We start from the raw sequence: 16824 nt of genomic DNA on the forward strand, positions 1-16824 counted from the left end.
ACAAGTAGACATTCTAACACAGAAAATAAGTCAATGGGAAAACCTGCACCAATCCATAGTCATATACATTCCAAATAAACGTGTCGGACAGATGTTGGATATCGTAATTCGCTTTGCTATATTTTAGGATTCGGGGATCTTCGTCGCTGGTAGACAGATGTTAGTTTGACGTCACATATTGATAAATCGATGAATAATGATATGTTATTTTTACTAATGTATTGGATATAATAAATATTATATTATACCAGTATTTCAATTGACCCGGGAAAATTAAAACCAACGTTCTCTTGCTTTTTGTTATTATTTTTCTTCACAAATCAATAAATCTCATAATTCTGAATAATTCTGGACAGTTTGTGTATAATTTGGAGTAATTTGTTATGTTTAGTTTAAATTTTCTTTGCTTGCGCATCTTTTCCGACCGAATTGTCATCTTTTTGACGCAGACACAGTGACGCTAACTTAGGGGGTATTACAATCAGCTGTCCTAACAGCCATATCACGGAGCTCAACTCAACTGTCGTACTTTTAAAAATCAATTGTATAGCATATCCGTCGCCGATTGAAATGGTATTAGTGCATCGAAACTGTTCGGCGAAGCTGCTAGGTAAGTATATGGCGATTCAATACTAATATTGATATTTACTAGCTAGCTATCCCACTGTGACTTGTTCAGTGTGCCTGCTCAGACTGCTGCGGCGTCTCGAGTCGTCCATTTGATTCTATCATCATCATCATCATGTTGTGTTCAATTCCAATTTTAAATGTGCATCGATTTCTCAAAACAGTAATTTATAGACATGTATATAGTTCATCTGATCCAGAAAGTGATAGTTTAAACTTCATGTACATGTCCAGCTTGAATTTACATGTAAATAATCTATGTGCGGACGTTGAGCAGGCGGACAACAACAGAGCCACCGAGCGAAATGATATTTTCCGTTTTGTGTTTCTTCCATTTGAGATGCATTTCTGTAAAATATTCCATATATGATGACTTTCCAGAATTCGCTGGTGTTGTCAAGAGTTGTAGCATCCATTCTGGAAAATCCATATTTTAGCAGCTATTTATTTTCTTGAAATTAAAATGTTTTAATACGCAAGATTTACAGTAATTAATGAGGTCTTGATGTTAGTAATTTATATCCATAACCTCAATGGTATTCTTGTATAAAACATGTCAGTCACTTTCTTATTTTATCGTATTTTTTCTCTATAACATGACGAGATAGAACAATTTGTATAATATATTATACACTTGCGTCGTAAATGACAAAGGTGTGTCAATAGTCAATAAAACAACCTAGGCAATACTATAGTCATTTAGAAAAGACATACAATTTTGTTATTAATCTTATTATTATCTTATCTTTGTATTACATTTTAATTTGTTTAATAAGTTTTACAATACAAAAACCATCTTTATTATTGCTGCATTGTGGATATACATTTGTAAATGTAGCTCCAGAATGTGAGTAACCACTTGGAATTCCTACTGAATTTTGGGACGCCATGAATTCACAGAAATGCTTTCTTAATTTCATTTCCAAATACTTGCTGTGATAGATGAATGTTTAAACTATACTTTATACATGTACCATAAGTGAATGAATAATATTACTAAAAAAATCCTTTGAAAATAAAAAAGTTTGCCATGCAATCTATTTGTATCTAACTACCTTGGCCTGTCTCACTGACCTGATGATCAATGGGATAGTGGCTTCCTATAGAGGAGAAATGTGTTAACTCAATATTGGATTTTGCAAAGAATTGTGGGATTGAAAATTCAACTGAACAATATAACCATAACATTTTTAAAAATAACTTGCACGTTGCTTGAAAACAGGAGAGGTAAAAAGCTTATTTTAACGGAGGGCTCTATGGAAAAGATGTGAGCCCCCCTCCCCCCAAATGCCCTCTTCAGTTCAATTATCTATCCCACAACTTTTTGCAAAATCAAATATGGAGTTAACACAGTTCTTCCTTATACATGTATATCTAAAACTGGATATTATGAATCACTGCCTTAACTATGAACCAAATAATAAGGTATAATTATTCCCTTAGAACCTAACCTGACTCACTGCACTAACAACCAATAAGACATTTGTTACTCATAATTAGGACTAGGTATTATTATTATTTTTAATAATTTTTTTGTGCCAGGCAACAGTTCCGGACATTGAATGTCACTGTTGTCTCTCCTGACTTTTTTTTATGTGCAAATTGCAAGTGCTGACACATAGTGCATTTTTGCCACAGAAGTCATATTCAAGTTTGGGACTACATGACAGGGCTGTGCGGCCATTTTCCTATCAAATGGCAATTTAATGCGCTATCCTAGTGGACCTTAATCAAGGTTCCCCCAAAGTCGCATTTGTTAGTGAATAAATCTTGGCCAGTGGAATTGGGCTTTCCATGTTCAGCCTGAGTAGGATTTGAACTTGGGTCTACAAATCATGAGTCTGATGCGACAACCACTATGCTACCAGTGACCGGTAGGACTAGGTATTATTAATCGAAGACGACCTGACCCGACTCACTGCACTAACAATAAAACTAATAATAAGGTATTATTATTCCCCTAGAACCTAACCTGACTCACTGCACTAACAACCAATTGGACATTTTTTACGTACATGTATAACAACAGTGTTCTCCCCAGACCTCTAAAGCGTCATAGTACAGTGATGTGACCCTGTGAGAAGTTCTTTCAAGGGTGTGGCCCCTCTAAATCCAAATCAAATACTAGAATATTAATAATTTGCCCATTGCACGTAACAGCAACAATGTGACAAAATAAGTCTCACAAATCACAAATGCTGCATACGTCTGGAAAATATACTGATTTGGTACACTGCTGTTATTTGCAGTTTTTGCTTTAATTTAAAAAAAACAAGTGAAATTAAGTCCCATTGAAAATAAAACTGTACATAAATCGAAGCAAAAATTATTCAACTGCAGGCGAGATCGCCAAAGAAAAAAACTGACTGGCAACACTATTGTTTGGAGGTGTCAATCTGCCCAACGAATGTGTGTCTCGGCTACGCTGGTGGCTCACGCTTTGCCAAATTTTGCCGAATGGCGAGTACACACATTGAGTTTTAAGTTGAGTTGCCAAATAATATATTTTATAGCCAAAATTGACCATATTTTAGGAAAGTAATGATTATTTGAATGTATAAACCATCTTTATAGTAATGTTCTTGAATGTATAATAAAGAAAAATGAACGACTTTTACCATAACATTTTTTCTGATAGTCGATTTTTCTAGGATAGTTGACGTCGCCATTTCTACAACAGAGCTGGTATTATGTTACTGTATTTTGCTGATCATGTATTAAAAAACTCTTGAAAATATGATACATCAGGGCAAAATGTAAGATAAAATATTAAACTTCGGTCTGACCTTTTGCATCACTTCCTGTTGAAACACCATAGTTCCTCACAAAGTCGTATGTTATCGCATGACTTTGTGGACATTTTTTTTATCATCCCCAGTTCTTTCTAAGATTAAAACATTAACTCGAGACACATGTTAGATCAAAAGAAATACCTGGATTGCCAAGTCTGTTTATTAGTGGTTCTAAGATAATTGCCAATGAATCATTTTCAGGAATTTTTTAGCTCCGCTGTCGACTTTGTCGAGCGGAGCTTATCATATGAGTGATTGTCCGTCGTCGTTCGTGTCAATGTTTTACTTTTTCGACTTCTTCTTGAAAACTACAAGCCTGAATGCTTTGATACTTGGTGTATAAGTACCTTGGGTAGACTTCTCTTAGATTTGTTCATTTCATGATGATATCTTCAATTCTCTAATTTTGGTGAATATTTTTGTTATTTTTGGTAAAAAGTGATATTTTCAACTTCTTGTTAAAAACCGCAAGTCCAATTGCTTTGATATTACATATATAGATACTACATGTGAACCTCTCTCAGATTTGTTCATTTTGTAATGATATCTTCAATTCTCTAATTTTGGTGAATAATTTTGTCATTTTTGGTAAAAAGTGATATTTTCGACTTCTTGTTAAAAACCGCTAGTTCGATTGCTTTGATATTACATATATAGGTACTACATGTGGACCTCTCTCATATTTGTTCATTTTATAATGATATCTTAAATTCTCTAATTTTGGTGAATATTTTTGGTAAAAAGTGATATTTTTGACTTCTTGCTGAAAACAGCAAGTCTGATTGCTTTGCTATTATATATATATATATATAAGTGCTACATATGGACCTCTCTCAGATTTGTTCATTTTGTGATGATATCTTTAATTCTCTAATTTTGGTCAATATTTTTGTAATTTTTGATAAAAGGTGATATTTTCGACTTCTTGTTAAAAACTGCAAGTCTGATTGCTTTGATACTATACATATAGGTACCTCAGGTAAACCTCCCTCAGATGTGTTCATTTCATGATGATATCTTCAATTATCTAATTTTGATGAATATTTTTGTCATTTTGAGTAAAAAGTGATATTTTTGAATTCTTGTTGAAACAGCAAGTCCGATTGCTATACATACTATATTGTTCATTTTCTTATGATATCCTCAGTACTTTAATTGAAATGTGCCTTGTTAACAGCGGAGCTATCTCAGCCAACAGGCTGCTTGTTTTGCTGTTCTATTTCAAACTTTATTTGACTTGATAAATACATAAAAGACAATTGAGTAAAATGATATAAAATATCAGACTGTCTCGTCTTTATTTAATTGTAGATAGATTGTTAAATAATTTTATACCAACAGTTATTGTATCAGAATGTTCAATGGGGAAAATTATGCAAATTAGATACAGTGTTTGACATGGGGTCTGGGGAGAACACTGAACTTGGACTGGATTTTATTAATCCTGAGGCCCTGACCTGAATCACTGCACTAACAACCAATGAGACATTTGTTATCTATAACTAGAACTGGGTTTTACATGTATTAATCCTGAGACCCTGGCCATAATCATTGCACTGATGACCAATGGGACACAGGTTACCTATAACTAGAACTGGGTATATTAGTTTCAGAGGACCTGACTTGACTCAGTGCACTAACTACCAATGGGTAATTTGTTATCTATAACCAGGACTGGGTATTATTAATCCCAGAGAACCTGACCTAACTCATTGCACTAACTAGCAATGAAACTTTTGTTACTTATAACTAATACTGGGTATTATTAATCCCAGAGGACCTGACCTAACTCACTGCACTAACTAGCAATGGAACTTTTGTTACCTATATCTAGGACTGGGCATTATTATACCGAGGGAACCTGATCTGACTCACTGCACTAACTAGCAATGGGACTTTTGTTACCTATATTTTGGACTGGGCATTATTATACCCAGGGAACCTGACCTGACTCACTGCACTAACTAGCAATGGGACTTTTGTTACCTATATCTATGACTGGGCATTATTATACCCATGGAACCTGACCTAACTCACTGCACTAACTACTAACTACCAATGGGACTTTTGTTACCTATATCTAGGACTGGGCATTATTATACCCAGAGAACCTGACCTAACTCACTGCATTAACTAGCAATGGGACTTTTGTTACCTATATCTAGGACTGGGCATTATTATACCCAGAGAACCTGACCTAACTCACTGCATTAACTAGCAATGGGACTTTTGTTACCTATATCTAGGACTGGGCATTATTATACCGAGGGAACCTGATCTGACTCACTGCACTAACTAGCAATGGGACTTTTGTTACCTATATCTAGGACTGGGCATTATTATACCCAGGGAACCTGACCTAACTCACTGCATTAACTACCAATGGGACTTTTGTTACCTATACATTGTATCTAGGACTAGGCATTATTATACCCAGAGAACCTGACCTAACTCACTGCACTAACTAGCAATGGGACTTTTGTTACCTATATCTAGGACTGGGCATTATTATACCCAGAGAACCTGACCTAACTCACTGCACTAACTACCAATGGGACTTTTGTTACCTACATTTTTGTATATCTAGGACTGAGCATTATTATACCCAGAGAACCTGACCTAACTCACAGAATTAACTAGCAATGGGACTTTTGTTACCTATATCTAGGACTGGGCATTATTATACCCAGAGAACCTGACCTAACTCACTGCATTAACTAGCAATGGGACTTTTGTTACCTATACATTGTATCTAGGACTAGGCATTATTATACCCAGAGAACCTGACCTAACTCACTGCACTAACTAGCAATGGGACTTTTGTTACCTATATCTAGGACTGGGCATTATTATACCCAGAGAACCTGACCTAACTCACTGCACTAACTACCAATGGGACTTTTGTTACCTATATCTAGGACTGAGCATTATTATACCCAGAGAACCTGACCTAACTCACTGCATTAACTAGCAATGAGACTTTTGTTACCTATATCTAGGACTGGGCATTATTATACCCAGAGAACCTGACCTAACTCACTGCATTAACTAGCAATGGGACTTTTGTTACCTATATCTAGGACCAGGCATTATTATACCCAGGGAACCTGACCTGACTCACTGCACTAATTTCATGTACAAATCAGACTTTTGTTACTTATACTAATACTGGGTATTATTAATCCCTGAGGCTCTGTTCTGGCATTTGTTAATGAGGACTGGGTTTTATTAATCCCAGAGAACCTGACCTGACTCACTGCACTAATGACCAATGAGTCATTTGTTACTTATAATTAGGACTGGGTACTATCGGTATTAATATTAATTCCCTGACCTGACTCACTACACTAACTACTAATGGAAGACTTGTTACTGATAACCCTTAGGCCCTATACTGGGATAAATTAGCATAACATACAAGCTTTGTATTTTGATAGATATTTTAAAAAAAATTTTTTTTATTATTGTAGGAAACTTGGAAATACTATACAGAGAAATGAAAGAATATGGTATCAATGGCTTCAGTACCCATAACAATGATTTAGTAATTGTTTAGTGTCGCATACGACTTATGTACCACTTCCGTGTCACTGAGAATGTTCTAGAACCGTACTGTGTCTGGGTGGAATATTCTAGATTTTGTTTAGAAACTGGTTGAATAGGTAATAGAACACTGTAGGAGGCAATAGAAGGTAATGGAACATTCTAGAAATTGGTAGTAAGTTCCAGACTCATTATGTATGCTGATGTAATGGTCTATTCATAGACAGTGTGGGTATATATAGGGGAGTTGTTCAGCACTGAGTTCAGATCGGAGATCTCGTTGAATTGTATTAGTTATTGGAGTAGTGGTGTTTTACCGCGTTATTGTACTTGATGTTTGCAGAGTATAATAATACCAGTACCAGTTGAAACCTCATCTTTTGGCTCCGTGTTCGTATTTTATCATCGCCGCCAGGGAAGTCTTTCTGTTACTGTTGCCATTTTGGTATTTGAACCATCACACCTGTACTATACCAATTACGGTAATATTATGTTGCGTGTGACATTTAGTAATTTTTAGTAATTGTATTACCACTTTTTCAGTTTTCTGATTATTTCGTGACTACTAGTATATGGTGTATTTTGTTATAACATGATGATAATAACAAAAATATTATAAAACTGTATTACAAGTGTATTACATAATGAGTGAGATGATAAGTAAGATGGTGCATTGTTTATTTTCAAGCATGCTATATATTAAATTGCTCAGTACTATGGAAAATTCTATAATATTTGAAATTGCAGTGTTAGATTCTTTAATTGGGCAAATAATACAGTTTGTACACCTACAAGACAAAAATATATTATTTCTGATTCTTGCAATACCACATTGTGTTGTGTTTATATTCTACAAAATGTTTGCTTTAAAAATTTAAACTTGATTGAAGCATAAAGCTTTGATCTTTATGATTTATGTCTAATAATTTAAAAACAACTGTTCATATGTACCTGCATTGTTAACATGCCAGGACTGCTAACATTCTAACTGTACACGTGCATCAAACATCTTGTGATATACCGGTATATATCAATATGTATATACATTGTGCTGAAAAAAGAATTAGATATTTCTAGCATTCTGAAACCAGATTCTGGTCGTGTGTATGGGATTCTTTCAAATTTGGTATAAACATGGGATCATCCAATATGACAATAAAATAGATCATGTATGGGGTCCAGTGCCCTTTAGTTTAGTTCTATATTTTCTGATGAGTCAAGTCTACTCAAAAAATGTAGCCCAAATAGAAAAATTCTTGGGATAGATAAGTATATGAGGTGACTGAGGTGGTACAATAACCTCAGTGTAGATCCACTGTTACACTACTGCCACCTGCTGTTGATTCATTCGTCGAGCAGAGGGCAGGGATATTAGGTAGGGTTGCAAATTCCACACCATGCCAAAGCATCATTAGATTACAAGTGGGAACATCAGTACTGTATTTCTGGTGACAAACCAGATTGTAAAGGAGACCCTGTATCATATGATCCAGTACTGTTGGTGGGCCCAGATGTACATGTACCATTCTTTTGCAAGGAAGAATGTCTAACCTTGCGCATGGTGTTAAAGAAATTTTAATTTCCACATAAGTTGCATTTTTCTGATTTACCAAGTGCTGCTGCAGTCTCTGGCTTTAAGCTGGCACTCAATGGACAATACAAGAATTTGCTGATCGTAACATGTCCCTTTTTTTACATGGCTAACATCACCCAGAATGTTGTATTTATGGTAAAAGGATATTCACTGAACAGGGGCATGCAAAACTATTTTGATTCAATGGGACCAAATATAAGGAATTAGTTTGGCCCAGTCCTGCCTAGGTAGCTTGCCATTTTGAGGGCCTCAACAGAGGCAGCAGTCAACCACATTGCCAGAACCAATGATGCTAGGCATAGATGCACCAATATAATATGTGTTCTACATATGGTAATCTGAAGACAGATACACACGAACAGTAATCTCATTCATAGGGTCAGAATGCCCAATAATGACAGTCTGGTCGAGGGGAATACAGGAACAATCATAGCAACCAAGGAAATGATCGTTGAGGTGGATGTGGTTGGGGTCAGGTGTTTTCAGTGGTATGAATTAAAGGATTCATTTTGTTTCCCAACCCTTATTTCCTGTGGCGTTAAATTGTTCAGTTACCGTAGCAAACTGGCTAACTATCACAATGACCCTGTAGGACCTTTCAGAAGTCAAGCACAGCTACAAGATCAAGTTGGCCAAAAAGCTTCAGTTGACTACATCACCAGTGTCTATGGCTCTGATTTTCCAGGAAGTGAGAGAATTATTGGCAAATGGCAGCAGTGCAGTGCCTGTTATTCTCCCATATTTTTGGTAAACTATAAAGAACAATATAGACCCAAGCCAACTGAATCAGTATATTCTCTCAGAGCATTTCATGACCCCAGCAGAGGTACACTGCTGTGTACATCAGGGGATTTCCTGATATCACTCAATCTCATACATTTGATTTAAGATATTAGTTCAATGTTTGCCCATTGTAGCCTCACAGGTTTTTTCCAAAATTAATGGTAGTGCCAGTTTTGTGGCTGCACAGCAGGCCAACAATGTGAATCCATTCTATCAATATCTGGTTGATACAAGAGCAGTTATTTTAGCACACATCCTTCAAACAATCACATTTAGTATTTCCGGGAATGTATTCTTGGGAGTGTTTCAGGTTGAGAGACCCAGCAGCCACACTTTTTGGCATGCAAGCACAGCTCAGACAATTAATGAGCTTTGTGGAAATGGCTCCATCTATGAGAGGCCTTGTGCCTCAAACAGCTCTCAGGAGTATGCTCGTCCAGGTCCACACACTCCAGTTGTGTGGGTCGCCACATGGGAAATATCATGGATCCCACAAAGCTTGACTGCCCTCAAGTGGATGGACTCAACCAACATAAGACGGAGATAACAGATTGCTCCATCAACTCCGGCTATAACACTGGTCATGGACGCCTTGAAAATAGAATGGGGAGTGGTTCCCTTGGAAAGCACAGCTCCACATAAACATACCTAATATGTTGGGAGGGCACTAGATTGCTTTCTAGATGAAGTATAAAATAAAACAGTTCCCATTCATTGCGACAACACAACTGTATTAGCATATATCACAAAACATGGGTGGACAAATCCCACAAACTAGCCAGCTAGTGGAGGAGATAAAGAGTGGGAAATAGAAACAGTGTGGCCAACGCAACGTGCAATGCCGTGTTGCACATTCCAATCTTGTGTTTCAGTTTATATGTTCATATATGTGCCTGTAATTTTGAATAGATAATTATTTAGCTGCGCCCCTTTCCCCGTTTTGGAATTTACTTGAGGGTCACTAATGGGCTTGAACTCCCGCAGTTCACCCACCACCAGGGTATACTTTGTACCCATTGAACATACATACAATACATTGGTTTTGGCAAGGTAGGTATGGCTTCACTATGCAAAATTTCGAATAATTCCCCGGGAATCTGATAATGCAATGATCAGTACATTAACAAAGGGAATTATGAATTGTTGTGGGTCGTGAGACAACAAAAGAATGCACACTCCTATGTTGGCACCTTTCATATATTGATTAATTACAGATCCCGACAAGAGAATAATACATACCACTATTTTCGTACCAATCGTATATTGAATAATAACAGATCCCGACAACAGAATAATACATGCCACTATTTTTGTTCCAATCCAATATCGAATAATAACATATACCGACAACAGAATATTACATGCCACTATTTTTGTACCAATCCTATATCGAATAATAACAGATACCGACAACAGAATAATACATGCCACTATTTTTGTACCAATCCTATATCGAATAATAACAGACCCCAACAACAAAATAATACATGCCACTATTTTTGTACCAATCCTATATCGAATAATAACAGACCCCAACAACAAAATAATACATGCCACTATTTTGGTACCACCCCTATAGTAAAGTATAGCAGTTCCCGCCAACTAAATTATATGTGCTACTATTTTGGTACCATCACCATAGTGAAGTATAGCAGTTCCCGTCAACTAAATTATATGTGCTACTATTTTGGTACCATCCCTACAGTGAAGTATAACAGTTCCCGACAACAAAATTATATGTGCCACTATTTTGGTACCATCCATATAGTGAAGTATTACAGTCCCCAACAACAAAATTATATGTGCCACTATTTTGGTACCATTCCTATAGTGAAGTAAAGCAGTTCCTGGCAACTAAATTATATGTGCCACTATTTTGGTACCATCACTATAGTGAGGTATAGCAGTTCCTGCCAACTAAATTATATGTGCTACTATTTTGGTACCATTCCTATAGTGAAGTAAAGCAGTTCCCGCCAACTAAATTATATGTGCTACTATTTTGGTACCATTCCTATAGTGAAGTAAAGCAGTTCCTGACAACTAAATTATATGTGCCACTATTTTGGTACCATCACTATAGGAAAGTATAGCAGTTCCCGACAACAAAATTATATGTGCCACTATTTTGGTACCATCCCTATAGTGAAGTATAGCAGTTCCCACCAACTAAATTATATGTGCTACTATTTTGGTACCATCACCATAGTGAAGTATAGTAGTTCCCGTCAACTAAATTATATGTGCCACTATTTTGGTACCATTCCTATAGTGAAGTAAAGCAGTTCCAGACAACAACATTATATGTGCCACTATTTTGGTACCATTCCTATAGTGAAGTAAAGCAGTTCCCGACAACTAAATTATATGTGCCACTATTTTGGTACCATCCCTATAGTAAAGTATAGCAGTTCCCACCAACTAAATTATATGTGCTACTATTTTGGTACCATCACCATAGTGAAGTATAGCAGTTCCCGTCAACTAAATTATATGTGCCACTATTTTGGTACCATTCCTATAGTGAAGTAAAGCAGTTCCAGACAACAAAATTATATGTGCCACTATTTTGGTACCATTCCTATAGTGAAGTAAAGCAGTTCCCGACAACTAAATTATATGTGCCACTATTTTGGTACCATTCCTATAGTGAAGTAAAGCAGTTCCAGACAACAAAATTATATGTGCCATTATTTTGGTACCATTCCTATAGTGAAGTATAGCAGTTCCAGACAACAAAATTATATTTGCCACTATTTTGGTACCATCACCATAGTGAAGTATAGCAGTTCCCGTCAACTAAATTATATGTGCCACTATTTTGGTACCATTCCTATAGTGAAGTAAAGCAGTTCCAGACAACAAAATTATATGGGCCACTATTTTGGTACCATTCCTATAGTGAAGTAAAGCAGTTCCCGACAACTAAATTATATGTGCCACTATTTTGGTACCATTCCTATAGTGAAGTAAAGCAGTTCCAGACAACAAAATTATATGTGCCATTATTTTGGTACCATTCCTATAGTGAAGTATAGCAGTTCCAGACAACAAAATTATATGTGCCACTATTTTGGTACCATCCCTATAGTGAAGTAAAGCAGTTCCAGACAACAAAATTATATGTGCCACTATTTTGGTACCATTCCTATAGTGAAGTATAGCAGTTCCAGACAACAAAATTATATGTGCCACTATTTTGGTACCATTCCTATAGTGAAGTAAAGCAGTTCCCGCCAACTAAATTATATGTGCTACTATTTTGGTACCATCCCTATAGTAAAGTATAGCAGTTCCCACCAACTAAATTATATGTGCTACTATTTTGGTACCATCACCATAGTGAAGTATAGCAGTTCCCGTCAACTAAATTATATGTGCCACTATTTTGGTACCATTCCTATAGTGAAGTAAAGCAGTTCCCGACAACTAAATTATATGTGCCACTATTTTGGTACCATTCCTATAGTGAAGTAAAGCAGTTCCAGACAACAAAATTATATGTGCCATTATTTTGGTACCATTCCTATAGTGAAGTATAGCAGTTCCAGACAACAAAATTATATGTGCCACTATTTTGGTACCATCACCATAGTGAAGTATAGCAGTTCCCGTCAACTAAATTATATGTGCCACTATTTTGGTACCATTCCTATAGTGAAGTAAAGCAGTTCCAGACAACAAAATTATATGTGCCACTATTTTGGTACCATTCCTATAGTGAAGTAATAATAATAATAACTCTATTTAATTAAGCGCAACAATTCCAACATATGAAGATCAAAGGCGCTGATACAATAAACAATCAGTCAAATATTAAAAGCACATTTAAATAAGTGCGTTTTCAGTCTGGATTTAAAAATGTCTACTGAAGGACTAGAACGAACAGACAGAGGTAATTCATTAAAAAGTTTAGGACCTAAATTTTCAAAAGCACGGTCTTTGTATAACACCTTGGACTTTTTACTACACATCTGACGAGTTTTAATAAGAAACTTCGATTCAGATCTTAAACTACGACTCGGTACATAAAATTCGATTAATTCACATAGATAATTTGGGGCAAAACCATACAAAGATTTATACACTAGTAAAAGTAATTTGAAATTGATTCTTTGTACAACTGGTAACCAATGAAGTTTAATAAAAATGTCTGTAATGTGGTCATATTTTCGAGCACGAGTGACAAGGCAGGCTGCTGCATTTTGTACACGAATAAGAGGTTTTATCTTAGTTACAGGGAGACCAGACAATAATGAATTACAGCTGTCTAAGCGAGAAGATATGAAAGCATGTACCAACTTTTCAGTATCAGATTGGGATAATGATTTACGAATACGATTAATATTTCTTAGATGGGAATATCCAGATCTACAAATAGTAGAAATGTGTGTTTCCATAGATAGCTGCGAATCAAACAAGACACCTAAGTTTCTAGCACTTGACGAAGCACTAACCAATTCTTCACCAATTGCGATACTAGACAAAGGACACGAGTCTTGTGAGAATCTCCGAGACGACATGCACACAAATTCAGTTTTCGAAGTAAAGCAGTTCCCGACAACTAAATTATATGTGCCACTATTTTGGTACCATTCCTATAGTGAAGTAAAGCAGTTCCAGACAACAAAATTATATGTGCCATTATTTTGGTACCATTCCTATAGTGAAGTATAGCAGTTCCAGACAACAAAATTATATGTGCCACTATTTTGGTACCATCCCTATAGTGAAGTAAAGCAGTTCCAGACAACAAAATTATATGTGCCACTATTTTGGTACCATTCCTATAGTGAAGTATAGCAGTTCCAGACAACAAAATTATATGTGCCACTATTTTGGTACCATCACTATAGTGAGGTATAGCAGTTCCTGCCAACTAAATTATATGTGCTACTATTTTGGTACCATTCCTATAGTGAAGTAAAGCAGTTCCTGGCAACTAAATTATATGTGCTACTATTTTGGTACCATCCCTATTGTAAAGTATAGCAGTTCCCGCCAACTAAATTATATGTGCTACTATTTTGGTACCATCACCATAGTGAAGTATAGCAGTTCCCGTCAACTAAATTATATGTGCCACTATTTTGGTACCATTCCTATAGTGAAGTAAAGCAGTTCCAGACAACAAAATTATATGTGCCATTATTTTGGTACCATTCCTATAGTGAAGTATAGCAGTTCCAGACAACAAAATTATATGTGCCACTATTTTGGTACCATCCCTATAGTGAAGTATAGCAGTTCCCGACAACTAAATTATATGTGCCACTATTTTGGTACCATTCCTATAGTGAAGTATAGCAGTTCCCGCCAACTAAATTATATGTGCCACTATTTTGGTACCATTCCTATAGTGAAGTATAACAGTTCCCGTCAACTAAATTATATGTGCTACTATTTTGGTACCATTCCTATAGTGAAGTAAAGCAGTTCCAGACAACAAAATTATATGTGCCATTATTTTGGTACCATTCCTATAGTGAAGTATAGCAGTTCCAGACAACAAAATTATATGTGCCACTATTTTGGTACCATTCCTATAGTGAAGTATAACAGTTCCCGTCAACTAAATTATATGTGCCACTATTTTTGTACCATCCCTATAGTAAAGTATAACAGTTCCCGCCAACTAAATTATATGTGCCACTATTTTGGTACCATCACCATAGTGAAGTATAGCAGTTCCCGTCAACTAAATTATATGTGCCACTATTTTGGTACCATTCCTATAGTGAAGTAAAGCAGTTCCAGACAACAAAATTATATGTGCCACTATTTTGGTACCATCCATATAGTGAAGTATTACAGTCCCCAACAACAAAATTATATGTGCCACTATTTTGGTACCATTCCTATAGTGAAGTAAAGCAGTTTCTGACAACTGAATTATATGTGCCACTATTTTGGTACCATCACTATAGTAAAGTATAGCAGTTCCCGCCAACTAAATTATATGTGCTACTATTTTGGTACCATCCCTATAGTAAAGTATAACAGTTCCCGCCAACTAAATTATATGTGCCACTATTTTGGTACCATCACCATAGTGAAGTATAGCAGTTCCCGTCAACTAAATTATATGTGCCACTATTTTGGTACCATTCCTATAGTGAAGTAAAGCAGTTCCAGACAACAAAATTATATGTGCCACTATTTTGGTACCATCCATATAGTGAAGTATTACAGTCCCCAACAACAAAATTATATGTGCCACTATTTTGGTACCATTCCTATAGTGAAGTAAAGCAGTTTCTGACAACTGAATTATATGTGCCACTATTTTGGTACCATCACTATAGTAAAGTATAGCAGTTCCCGCCAACTAAATTATATGTGCTACTATTTTGGTACCATCCCTATAGTAAAGTATAACAGTTCCCGCCAACTAAATTATATGTGCCACTATTTTGGTACCATCACCATAGTGAAGTATAGCAGTTCCCGTCAACTAAATTATATGTGCCACTATTTTGGTACCATTCCTATAGTGAAGTAAAGCAGTTCCAGACAACAAAATTATATGTGCCACTATTTTGGTACCATCCCTATAGTGAAGTATAGCAGTTCCCGACAACTAAATTATATGTGCCACTATTTTGGTACCATCACTATAGTGAGGTATAGCAGTTCCCGTCAACTAAATTATATGTGCCACTATTTTTGTACCATCCCTATAGTAAAGTATAACAGTTCCCGCCAACACAATTATATGTGCCACTATTTTGGTACCATCCCTATTGTGAAGTATAACAGTCCCCGACAACAAAATTATATGTGCTACTATTTTGGTACCATCCCTATAGTGAAGTATAACAGTCCCCGACAACAAAATTATATGTGCTACTATTTTGGCACCATCCCTATAGTGAAGTATAACAGTCCCGACAACAAAATTATATGTGCTACTATTTTGGCACCATCCCTATAGTGAAGTATAACAGTCCCGACAACAAAATTATATGTGCTACTATTTTGGTACCATCCCTATAGTAAAGTATAGCAGTTCCAGACAACAAAATTATATGTGCCACTATTTTGGTACCATTCTTATAGTGAAGTAAAGCAGTTCCAGACAACAAAATTATATGTGCCACTATTTTGGTACCATTCCTATAGTAAAGTAAAGCAGTTTCTGACAACTGAATTATATGTGCCACTATTTTGGTACCATCACTATAGGAAAGTATAGCAGTTCCCGACAACAAAATTATATGTGCTACTATTTTGGTACCATCCCTATAGTGAGGTATAGCAGTTCCTGCCAACTAAATTATATGTGCTACTATTTTGGTACCATTCCTATAGTGAAGTAAAGCAGTTCCTGGCAACTAAATTATATGTGCTACTATTTTGGTACCATCCCTATTGTAAAGTATAGCAGTTCCCGCCAACTAAATTATATGTGCTACTATTTTGGTACCATCACCATAGTGAAGTATAGCAGTTCCCGTCAACTAAATTATATGTGCCACTATTTTG

General features: G+C 36.0%; 1 long non-coding RNA gene across 1 annotated transcript; it reads left to right on the forward strand.

The window, feature by feature from the left end:
• Positions 1–265: 265 nt before the first annotated feature.
• On the forward strand, positions 266–7787 carry LOC146728649 (uncharacterized). Its single transcript, XR_014928192.1, has 2 exons — positions 266–610; positions 6890–7787. It is a non-coding gene; the product is annotated as an uncharacterized LOC146728649 (long non-coding RNA).
• Positions 7788–16824: the final 9037 nt, after the last annotated feature.

This window comes from Saccoglossus kowalevskii, chromosome 22 (assembly GCF_978046115.1).
Source record: "Saccoglossus kowalevskii chromosome 22, keSacKowa6.1, whole genome shotgun sequence".
Taxonomy (NCBI): Eukaryota; Metazoa; Hemichordata; class Enteropneusta; family Harrimaniidae; genus Saccoglossus; species Saccoglossus kowalevskii.